At 24.0% G+C, this 13,171-nt stretch overlaps 2 non-coding genes across 2 annotated transcripts; both read right to left on the bottom strand.

Annotated features, from left to right (window-relative positions):
• Positions 1 to 4,406: 4,406 nt before the first annotated feature.
• On the bottom strand, positions 4,407 to 4,525 carry LOC123303699. Its single transcript, XR_006535794.1, has one exon. It is a non-coding gene; the product is annotated as a 5S ribosomal RNA (ribosomal RNA).
• Positions 4,526 to 10,882: 6,357 nt separating this feature from the next.
• On the bottom strand, positions 10,883 to 11,001 carry LOC123303698. The gene has a single exon (XR_006535793.1). It is a non-coding gene; the product is annotated as a 5S ribosomal RNA (ribosomal RNA).
• Positions 11,002 to 13,171: the final 2,170 nt, after the last annotated feature.

The following is a 13,171-nucleotide window of genomic DNA, read 5'->3' as shown; positions in this document are numbered from 1 at the left end:
GATATGAGAAATCATTGTAAGCTTCGTTAAGAAACTTTGTAATATAAAATAATAATAATAATATTAAATATATAAATAAATAAATAAATTTGATATATATTTTTAGTTCATTCTGTGTATAAATCAAAGGATACCGAATAATTGGTAACGGATGCGATATATTATAGTATCGAGTATTAAAACATAATATATAAATTTATCTTGTTATTCAAATTTTTTGTTACTTAACTTATGTATTTAGAAAATTTATAATATTATTTATATAATTGACATAAAATCTTATAAATTGAAATTTTATTAATATGTATCAAAAGAAGAGAGTAACGTATTGATATAATATCAAAGGATACTGATTATTTAAATAACGAATACGTCATATATTGTTTGTGTAACGAAGTTCACTTGGCCATCTAGTTTAAAATAACATTTTCAATAGAAAGTTTATATGCTTTGTTTTTTTTTTTTCTTTAATTATTAAAAAAATAAATTGAAATTTAATTCAATCAAATTTTATAATAATTTTAAAAAAATTTTTCCTTTTAAAAAATATTTTGTGATGTTGTGATAATATGTATTAATACAAGTGCATCCTGATACTTTTATCTCTAGTAAAGGTATGAGTATCATGAACAGTTTTGTTATCTAATGATATTATTTTGATAATATTTTGTGTATATTCTTATAATATTTTGTCTAAATATCATCATAATACAATATTATTTTGATAATATTTTATGAATATTCTTATAATATGTTACCTAAATGTCATCATAATATGATGAATTATTTCCATAATAACATATAAAAAAGAAAAAAAAAAAAAGAATCATTAATTTATAATTATTTAATTGATTCTTTAAAAAAATATTATAATATATTATTTATAAAAATAATTTTTACTCTTATTTTAAATAAATTTGTGGCCTTTTATTAAAAGGCCTATGATCGATGTATTATTATTATAAAAATTAATGCAATGTTTTTAATTTATGCTTTCTTTTCAGTTTTCTTTGGTAATAACACTGCTTGAATGTTTGGTAATACACCACCTTGAGCAATTGTTACACCAGATAATAATTTATTTAATTCTTCATCATTACGAATTGCCAATTGTAAATGACGTGGAATGATACGTGTTTTTTTGTTATCACGGGCAGCATTACCAGCTAACTCGAGAACTTCTGCAGCCAAATATTCCATAACAGCAGCCAAATATACTGGGGCACCAGCACCTACTCGTTCAGCATAATTTCCTTTTCGTAATAATCTGTGAATTCTTCCAACAGGAAATTGTAATCCTGCTCGGCTTGATCTTGACTTTGCCTTTCCCTTTACTTTACCACCTTTACCTCGTCCAGACATAGCGAATAAATTTATTTAATTAATATTTTTTTTGTAAATATAATCACACAGATGTGTACGTTACGGGGATTGTAACATAAATGTTTAAAATGTTATTTGGGTATTTTAATTTATAATATTTATAAAATATAAAACTTTAAAAATAAACCAATCACCTTATAGTATTATTTTTAGCCAATCAGAGAGTAGTATTCATTTTTATTGTTATATCCATCTTCGCGTATATAATACGCTAGTTGTATACACGACACGCTCATACATATACTGACTGGTGTTCTGTAACTATCTGTGTATATTAATTGTTTGTAACAATGCCACCAAAAACAAGTGGAAAAGCAGCAAAAAAAAGCTGGCAAAGCTCAAAAAAATATATCAAAGAGTGATAAGAAAAAGAAGAGGAAGCGCAAGGAATCATATGCAATTTACATTTACAAAGTATTAAAACAAGTGCATCCTGATACTGGTATCTCTAGTAAAGCTATGAGTATCATGAACAGTTTTGTTAATGATATTTTTGAACGTATTGCTGCTGAAGCATCACGTTTAGCACATTATAATAAACGTTCAACAATCACAAGTCGGGAAATTCAAACCGCAGTTCGATTATTATTACCTGGTGAATTGGCAAAGCACGCTGTTAGTGAAGGTACTAAAGCTGTTACAAAATATACAAGTTCAAAATAAATAAATCGAAAATATTATTTAATTGATAAACATAAAAATACATCAACATATAAAAACGGCTCTCTTTTTAAGAGAGCCATCAAATTTTTTAAATAAGAGTAAATTATTTTATATATACAAAAAAAATAAAATAAACAATTATTAATATCATATTTAATATAAAATTTTATATATTAATAGCTTGAATATATCTATTATTAGTATATCAATATTATTAATTTTAAATATAATAAAGGATATCGCGGAATATATATCGTAAATCAGTGTAATGCAAATGCATTACATTACCTTTATTATTTTCATTTTACATTTACTACTTGTTTATGTACGCTTATAATTATTAGAAAAAATATTTTTAATAATTTTAAAAAATAAATGAAATAATAAAAATTTAATAATAAATTATTTATTGAAAGTATAAAAAATGGTATAGCAAAATCTTTATTTTCTTTGATTAAGGCGAAATGTTTTATTAGTTATAAATTCGATAATCTCCTATCGATACTTGTTACTCTTAACTTGTATATATAAAAAATATAATAGTATATTAATTTATAATAAAATTTTTTCAAAAATTCAATAAGTTATTGTAAAATAAAATAGATAATATACAAATTATAATTTATTATTGCAGATATATTACAATAAAAAAAAAAAAAATAAATAAAAATATTTGGTAATGTATGTTATAAACAAAATAATTTGTTGTAAACAAATTATATAATATGTTATATTTATTAACAAATTTATTTACTCTTATATAAATAAAATTAGTGGCTTCCCAAAAAGGAAAGCCTGTTTAAATTTATCGGATGTATTAAATATTCTTTAATAAATTTACTAAATATTTTAAGTAAATTATTATATTTTCTTAACCTCCAAAACCATACAAAGTACGACCTTGTCGTTTTAATGCATATACAACATCCATAGCTGTAACTGTTTTACGTTTTGCGTGTTCAGTATATGTAACAGCATCCCGAATAACATTTTCAAGGAATACTTTAAGTACACCACGTGTTTCTTCATAAATTAAACCAGAGATACGTTTTACTCCACCTCGTCGTGCTAAACGACGAATTGCAGGTTTTGTAATACCTTGGATATTATCACGCAAAACTTTTCTATGACGTTTTGCACCCCCTTTTCCAAGACCCTTTCCACCTTTTCCTCTGCCAGTCATTTTAATAAAAAATTATTTACAATATTTTAACGAACGGATAACACGTGTGTTAACCTCACAAGTATTGTAATGTATGTGAGCGCCGGTACAATTGTGCCTTTTTATATAAAGCATTAAAGATTTTTTAAGCCACGCCTATACAATTTGATTAGTCCATACTCTGATAGCTATCCAATAGGATATGACAACAAAAATTTTGAAATTTCATATAAATATAAATACAACACATTTATTTCGCATTTAAAACATTTGACTTTGTAGTATCAAATTGTCGAATATAATTTTTAAAATTGTGTGTTTTTTTGTAAAAACATTATTATTTGAAAATGGCTAGAACCAAGCAAACTGCACGTAAATCAACTGGTGGTAAAGCACCAAGAAAACAATTAGCAACGAAAGCTGCACGTAAAAGTGCACCAGCAACTGGTGGAGTAAAAAAACCACACAGATATCGTCCTGGTACAGTAGCTTTACGAGAAATTCGTCGTTATCAAAAAAGTACTGAATTGTTAATTCGTAAATTACCATTCCAACGTTTAGTACGTGAAATTGCACAAGATTTTAAAACCGATTTACGTTTCCAAAGTTCAGCTGTTATGGCATTACAAGAAGCTAGTGAAGCCTATTTAGTAGGTTTATTTGAAGATACCAATTTATGCGCAATTCATGCAAAGCGTGTTACAATTATGCCTAAGGATATACAATTGGCAAGACGTATTCGTGGAGAACGTGCATAAGCGTTTTAAATGACAATTTAAAAAAAAAAAAAACAAATAAGAAATATTTTCGGTCCTATATATAGGACCAACATATATTATTAAATAAGAGTATATTATTTTTATTAAAAAATATATATATATATATATATATATAAATTATTGAAATAAAATTAAACATTATTAAAATTTTGTTATAATTATAAGCGATTGCTATTTCTAAAAATAAATAAATTTCATAAAATTTATATTATTTTATATTCATTTGAAATATTAAAAAAACTTCTCGCTTTAAAGTAACCATGATATGAGTTATAAATGCAATAAAATTTTATACAAAAAATAATATTTATTTGTTGACGAATAATATAAAAGGTTTACATTTCTAAATAACATATATTTATATATGGTGTGTAAAAAAAAAGAAAAGAAGAAAAATAATTTATATTTTTAATATAAAAAGGCAACCGCACACAGTGTTCCCAAGCGGTCACCCATCCAAGTACTGACTGTGCCCAATGTTGCTTAACTTCGGTGATCGGACGAGAACCGGTGTTTTCAACGTGGTATGGCTGTTGCCAGTAATAAATGAAAATTTTTACAAATATATATTTTTCATAAATATCATTAATATTAAAGTATATTATTAAAATTTTCAATGAAGTAATCAATTTAAATATATACTTATTTATTATACCATATATTTTAAATAAAAATGCAACCGCACACAGTATTCTCAAGTGGCCACCCATCCGTGGTACTGACTGTGGCAAATGTTTCTTAACTATTATTTTATAAAATATTTATACAAAAAATAATTTACTCTTATCAAATATTAATTTGTGGCCTGTATTAAGGCCTATGTTATTTTCATTTTTTAGCAAAAATAATGAAATATTTCAATATATTATTAAAGTAACAGATCATTTCTTTTTTGGTGCTGCTTTTTTAATTTTTGTAGGAGATGATTTGGCAACAGAAGCTTTCTTAGCTTTTGGTGCTTTCGGTTTACGAGCAGGGCTACTTTTGGCAGCGGATTTTGTACTTTTTGCTGGTTTTGCTTTAACTGGTGCTTTTTTTGATGCCGCTGATGATTTTGCAGTAACTTTTTTAGCAGCAGTTGATGATGATGGAGTCGCTTTTTTTGCTTTAGGCTTTTTGGCTGCCAATGATGTAGTTGTGGCTTTCTTTTCTTTTGGTGCCCGTTTACTTTTAGCACTCTTTGCTGAACCTTTTGCTCCACTTTCTTTTTTGGATACTTTTGATTTAGCTGAAGAATTAGATGAAGCGGAAGCAGCCAATTTGAATGAACCAGATGCACCTTTACCTTTAGTTTGTACCAAGGCTCCCTCAGTTACAGCAGCTTTTAAATATTTTTTAATAAATGGTGAAATTTTATCAGAATCCACTTTATAATTTGCAGCTAAATATTTTTTAATTGCTTGTAATGATGAACCACCACGTTCTTTTAAATTTTTAATTGCGTTAACAACCATTTCTGATGTACGTGGATGTGTTGGTTTTGAATGTTGTTTTGTACGTTTAGCACCAGAAGCTGTTGCTTTTTTTGTTGGTGTTGTAGAAGCAGCAGTAACCGCAGTTGCTGCAACAGCTGTAGAATTTTCTTCGGCCATATTTTTTTACTTTATAAAAATAATGTATTTATTATAAATATTTAAATGATAAAATATAATAATTCTATCAAATAAAAAATAAAGGTTTTCAATTATATCATTATTCACAATAATATAAGTCCCTATGTAAGTCAAAGTACCATGTAGAAAACACATAAAAATTAAATAGTATTTCTAATTTACTGTCGTAGTAAACATGATTTATTTTTTCAATTTCTATAATATATAAAATAATAAATTATAAATTTAATAATAATATTTATTTTATAAATTAAAATATATTTAATTTTTTTATTAACAATTATTAATAAACATAGTTTAATATTAATTATTTCAATCATACAAAACAATAATATTTTTAAGGTAAACTTAAAAAGTATATATTTTTATTTTTTATTTAATATCGATTTATTATAAATTATTAGTATATAAATAATTAAAAAATTTAATATATAAATATATATATTATAGTATAAGATTTCATTTTTAGAAAAACTTTTTTTGTCAATAATGAAAACGTATTATTATGAAATGTGTTAATCGAACATTGACAAAATATATTTCATTAGAAAATACTTTTATTTATGCATTAATATCAATAATTAACTATTAAATTAATTTTTTCATAATTATATAAAGAAATTTTATACTGATATAAGTATTTATATATTATAATATTTATTTTAAATATAAAAAAATTTATGACAAAATATATTATTAGAGTATTTGTTGAGATTAATATAAGATTATTTTAAATAAGAATTAATTTATATAATTATTAAAATATTATTAATTTTATGTTATGTAATTTTAATAAAAATAAATAATAATAATAATAAATATACAAATTTTTTAACAATTTAAATTTTATATGATCTAAATAATTTTGTTAAGTACGATATGAGAAATCATTGTAAGCTTCGTTAAGAAACTTTGTAATATAAAATAATAATAATAATATTAAATATATAAATAAATAAAATAAATTTGATATATATTTTTAGTTCATTCTGTGTATAAATCAAAGGATACCGAATAATTGGTAACGGATGCGATATATTATAGTATCGAGTATTAAAACATAATATATAAATTTATCTTGTTATTCAAATTTTTTGTTACTTAACTTATGTATTTAGAAAATTTATAATATTATTTATATAATTGACATAAAATCTTATAAATTGAAATTTTATTAATATGTATCAAAAGAAGAGAGTAACGTATTGATATAATATCAAAGGATACTGATTATTTAAATAACGAATACGTCATATATTGTTTGTGTAACGAAGTTCACTTGGCCATCTAGTTTAAAATAACATTTTCAATAGAAAGTTTATATGCTTTGTTTTTTTTTTTTCTTTAATTATTAAAAAAATAAATTGAAATTTAATTCAATCAAATTTTATAATAATTTTAAAAAAATTTTTCCTTTTAAAAAATATTTTGTGATGTTGTGATAATATGTATTAATACAAGTGCATCCTGATACTTTTATCTCTAGTAAAGGTATGAGTATCATGAACAGTTTTGTTATCTAATGATATTATTTTGATAATATTTTGTGTATATTCTTATAATATTTTGTCTAAATATCATCATAATACAATATTATTTTGATAATATTTTATGAATATTCTTATAATATGTTACCTAAATGTCATCATAATATGATGAATTATTTCCATAATAACATATAAAAAAAGAAAAAAAAAAAAAGAATCATTAATTTATAATTATTTAAATTGATTCTTTAAAAAAATATTATAATATATTATTTATAAAAATAATTTTTACTCTTATTTTAAATAAATTTGTGGCCTTTTATTAAAAGGCCTATGATCGATGTATTATTATTATAAAAATTAATGCAATGTTTTTAATTTATGCTTTCTTTTCAGTTTTCTTTGGTAATAACACTGCTTGAATGTTTGGTAATACACCACCTTGAGCAATTGTTACACCAGATAATAATTTATTTAATTCTTCATCATTACGAATTGCCAATTGTAAATGACGTGGAATGATACGTGTTTTTTTGTTATCACGGGCAGCATTACCAGCTAACTCGAGAACTTCTGCAGCCAAATATTCCATAACAGCAGCCAAATATACTGGGGCACCAGCACCTACTCGTTCAGCATAATTTCCTTTTCGTAATAATCTGTGAATTCTTCCAACAGGAAATTGTAATCCTGCTCGGCTTGATCTTGACTTTGCCTTTCCCTTTACTTTACCACCTTTACCTCGTCCAGACATAGCGAATAAATTTATTTAATTAATATTTTTTTTTGTAAATATAATCACACAGATGTGTACGTTACGGGGATTGTAACATAAATGTTTAAAATGTTATTTGGGTATTTTAATTTATAATATTTATAAAATATAAAACTTTAAAAATAAACCAATCACCTTATAGTATTATTTTTAGCCAATCAGAGAGTAGTATTCATTTTTATTGTTATATCCATCTTCGCGTATATAATACGCTAGTTGTATACACGACACGCTCATACATATACTGACTGGTGTTCTGTAACTATCTGTGTATATTAATTGTTTGTAACAATGCCACCAAAAACAAGTGGAAAAGCAGCAAAAAAATCTGGCAAAGCTCAAAAAAATATATCAAAGAGTGATAAGAAAAAGAAGAGGAAGCGCAAGGAATCATATGCAATTTACATTTACAAAGTATTAAAACAAGTGCATCCTGATACTGGTATCTCTAGTAAAGCTATGAGTATCATGAACAGTTTTGTTAATGATATTTTTGAACGTATTGCTGCTGAAGCATCACGTTTAGCACATTATAATAAACGTTCAACAATCACAAGTCGGGAAATTCAAACCGCAGTTCGATTATTATTACCTGGTGAATTGGCAAAGCACGCTGTTAGTGAAGGTACTAAAGCTGTTACAAAATATACAAGTTCAAAATAAATAAATCGAAAATATTATTTAATTGATAACATAAAAATACATCAACATATAAAAACGGCTCTCTTTTTAAGAGAGCCATCAAATTTTTTAAATAAGAGTAAATTATTTTTATATATACAAAAAAATAAAATAAACAATTATTAATATCATATTTAATATAAAATTTTATATATTAATAGCTTGAATATATCTATTATTAGTATATCAATATTATTAATTTTAAATATAATAAAGGATATCGCGGAATATATATCGTAAATCAGTGTAATGCAAATGCATTACATTACCTTTATTATTTTCATTTTACATTTACTACTTGTTTATGTACGCTTATAATTATTAGAAAAATATTTTTAATAATTTTAAAAAATAAATGAAATAATAAAAATTTAATAATAAATTATTTATTGAAAGTATAAAAAATGGTATAGCAAAATCTTTATTTTCTTTGATTAAGGCGAAATGTTTTATTAGTTATAAATTCGATAATCTCCTATCGATACTTGTTACTCTTAACTTGTATATATAAAAAATATAATAGTATATTAATTTATAATAAAATTTTTTCAAAAATTCAATAAGTTATTGTAAAATAAAATAGATAATATACAAATTATAATTTATTATTGCAGATATATTACAATAAAAAAAAAAAAAATAAATAAAAATATTTGGTAATGTATGTTATAAACAAAATAATTTGTTGTAAACAAATTATATAATATGTTATATTTATTAACAAATTTATTTACTCTTATATAAATAAAATTAGTGGCTTCCCAAAAAGGAAAGCCTGTTTAAATTTATCGGATGTATTAAATATTCTTTAATAAATTTACTAAATATTTTAAGTAAATTATTATATTTTCTTAACCTCCAAAACCATACAAAGTACGACCTTGTCGTTTTAATGCATATACAACATCCATAGCTGTAACTGTTTTACGTTTTGCGTGTTCAGTATATGTAACAGCATCCCGAATAACATTTTCAAGGAATACTTTAAGTACACCACGTGTTTCTTCATAAATTAAACCAGAGATACGTTTTACTCCACCTCGTCGTGCTAAACGACGAATTGCAGGTTTTGTAATACCTTGGATATTATCACGCAAAACTTTTCTATGACGTTTTGCACCCCCTTTTCCAAGACCCTTTCCACCTTTTCCTCTGCCAGTCATTTTAATAAAAAATTATTTACAATATTTTAACGAACGGATAACACGTGTGTTAACCTCACAAGTATTGTAATGTATGTGAGCGCCGGTACAATTGTGCCTTTTTATATAAAGCATTAAAGATTTTTTAAGCCACGCCTATACAATTTGATTAGTCCATACTCTGATAGCTATCCAATAGGATATGACAACAAAAATTTTGAAATTTCATATAAATATAAATACAACACATTTATTTCGCATTTAAACATTTGACTTTGTAGTATCAAATTGTCGAATATAATTTTTAAAATTGTGTGTTTTTTTGTAAAAACATTATTATTTGAAAATGGCTAGAACCAAGCAAACTGCACGTAAATCAACTGGTGGTAAAGCACCAAGAAAACAATTAGCAACGAAAGCTGCACGTAAAAGTGCACCAGCAACTGGTGGAGTAAAAAAACCACACAGATATCGTCCTGGTACAGTAGCTTTACGAGAAATTCGTCGTTATCAAAAAAGTACTGAATTGTTAATTCGTAAATTACCATTCCAACGTTTAGTACGTGAAATTGCACAAGATTTTAAAACCGATTTACGTTTCCAAAGTTCAGCTGTTATGGCATTACAAGAAGCTAGTGAAGCCTATTTAGTAGGTTTATTTGAAGATACCAATTTATGCGCAATTCATGCAAAGCGTGTTACAATTATGCCTAAGGATATACAATTGGCAAGACGTATTCGTGGAGAACGTGCATAAGCGTTTTAAATGACAATTTAAAAAAAAAAAAAACAAATAAGAAATATTTTCGGTCCTATATATAGGACCAACATATATTATTAAATAAGAGTATATTATTTTTATTAAAAAATATATATATATATATATATATATAAATTATTGAAATAAAATTAAACATTATTAAAATTTTGTTATAATTATAAGCGATTGCTATTTCTAAAAATAAATAAATTTCATAAAATTTATATTATTTTATATTCATTTGAAATATTAAAAAAACTTCTCGCTTTAAAGTAACCATGATATGAGTTATAAATGCAATAAAATTTTATACAAAAAATAATATTTATTTGTTGACGAATAATATAAAAGGTTTACATTTCTAAATAACATATATTTATATATGGTGTGTAAAAAAAAAGAAAAGAAGAAAAATAATTTATATTTTTAATATAAAAAGGCAACCGCACACAGTGTTCCCAAGCGGTCACCCATCCAAGTACTGACTGTGCCCAATGTTGCTTAACTTCGGTGATCGGACGAGAACCGGTGTTTTCAACGTGGTATGGCTGTTGCCAGTAATAAATGAAAATTTTTACAAATATATATTTTTCATAAATATCATTAATATTAAAGTATATTATTAAAATTTTCAATGAAGTAATCAATTTAAATATATACTTATTTATTATACCATATATTTTAAATAAAAATGCAACCGCACACAGTATTCTCAAGTGGCCACCCATCCGTGGTACTGACTGTGGCAAATGTTTCTTAACTATTATTTTATAAAATATTTATACAAAAAATAATTTACTCTTATCAAATATTAATTTGTGGCCTGTATTAAGGCCTATGTTATTTTCATTTTTTAGCAAAAATAATGAAATATTTCAATATATTATTAAAGTAACAGATCATTTCTTTTTTGGTGCTGCTTTTTTAATTTTTGTAGGAGATGATTTGGCAACAGAAGCTTTCTTAGCTTTTGGTGCTTTCGGTTTACGAGCAGGGCTACTTTTGGCAGCGGATTTTGTACTTTTTGCTGGTTTTGCTTTAACTGGTGCTTTTTTTGATGCCGCTGATGATTTTGCAGTAACTTTTTTAGCAGCAGTTGATGATGATGGAGTCGCTTTTTTTGCTTTAGGCTTTTTGGCTGCCAATGATGTAGTTGTGGCTTTCTTTTCTTTTGGTGCCCGTTTACTTTTAGCACTCTTTGCTGAACCTTTTGCTCCACTTTCTTTTTTGGATACTTTTGATTTAGCTGAAGAATTAGATGAAGCGGAAGCAGCCAATTTGAATGAACCAGATGCACCTTTACCTTTAGTTTGTACCAAGGCTCCCTCAGTTACAGCAGCTTTTAAATATTTTTTAATAAATGGTGAAATTTTATCAGAATCCACTTTATAATTTGCAGCTAAATATTTTTTAATTGCTTGTAATGATGAACCACCACGTTCTTTTAAATTTTTAATTGCGTTAACAACCATTTCTGATGTACGTGGATGTGTTGGTTTTGAATGTTGTTTTGTACGTTTAGCACCAGAAGCTGTTGCTTTTTTTGTTGGTGTTGTAGAAGCAGCAGTAACCGCAGTTGCTGCAACAGCTGTAGAATTTTCTTCGGCCATATTTTTTTACTTTATAAAAATAATGTATTTATTATAAATATTTAAATGATAAAATATAATAATTCTATCAAATAAAAAATAAAGGTTTTCAATTATATCATTATTCACAATAATATAAGTCCCTATGTAAGTCAAAGTACCATGTAGAAAACACATAAAAATTAAATAGTATTTCTAATTTACTGTCGTAGTAAACATGATTTATTTTTTCAATTTCTATAATATATAAAATAATAAATTATAAATTTAATAATAATATTTATTTTATAAATTAAAATATATTTAATTTTTTTATTAACAATTATTAATAAACATAGTTTAATATTAATTATTTCAATCATACAAAACAATAATATTTTTAAGGTAAACTTAAAAAGTATATATTTTTATTTTTTATTTAATATCGATTTATTATAAATTATTAGTATATAAATAATTAAAAAATTTAATATATAAATATATATATTATAGTATAAGATTTCATTTTTAGAAAAACTTTTTTTGTCAATAATGAAAACGTATTATTATGAAATGTGTTAATCGAACATTGACAAAATATATTTCATTAGAAAATACTTTTATTTATGCATTAATATCAATAATTAACTATTAAATTAATTTTTTCATAATTATATAAAGAAATTTTATACTGATATAAGTATTTATATATTATAATATTTATTTTAAATATAAAAAAATTTATGACAAAATATATTATTAGAGTATTTGTTGAGATTAATATAAGATTATTTTAAATAAGAATTAATTTATATAATTATTAAAATATTATTAATTTTATGTTATGTAATTTTAATAAAAATAAATAATAATAATAATAAATATACAAATTTTTTAACAATTTAAATTTTATATGATCTAAATAATTTTGTTAAGTACGATATGAGAAATCATTGTAAGCTTCGTTAAGAAACTTTGTAATATAAAATAATAATAATAATATTAAATATATAAATAAATAAAATAAATTTGATATATATTTTTAGTTCATTCTGTGTATAAATCAAAGGATACCGAATAATTGGTAACGGATGCGATATATTATAGTATCGAGTATTAAAACATAATATATAAATTTATCTTGTTATTCAAATTTTT

This window comes from Chrysoperla carnea (assembly GCF_905475395.1).
Source record: "Chrysoperla carnea chromosome X unlocalized genomic scaffold, inChrCarn1.1 SUPER_X_unloc_122, whole genome shotgun sequence".
Taxonomy (NCBI): Eukaryota; Metazoa; Arthropoda; class Insecta; order Neuroptera; family Chrysopidae; genus Chrysoperla; species Chrysoperla carnea.
This window is presented reverse-complemented; position numbering and strand designations above follow the sequence as displayed.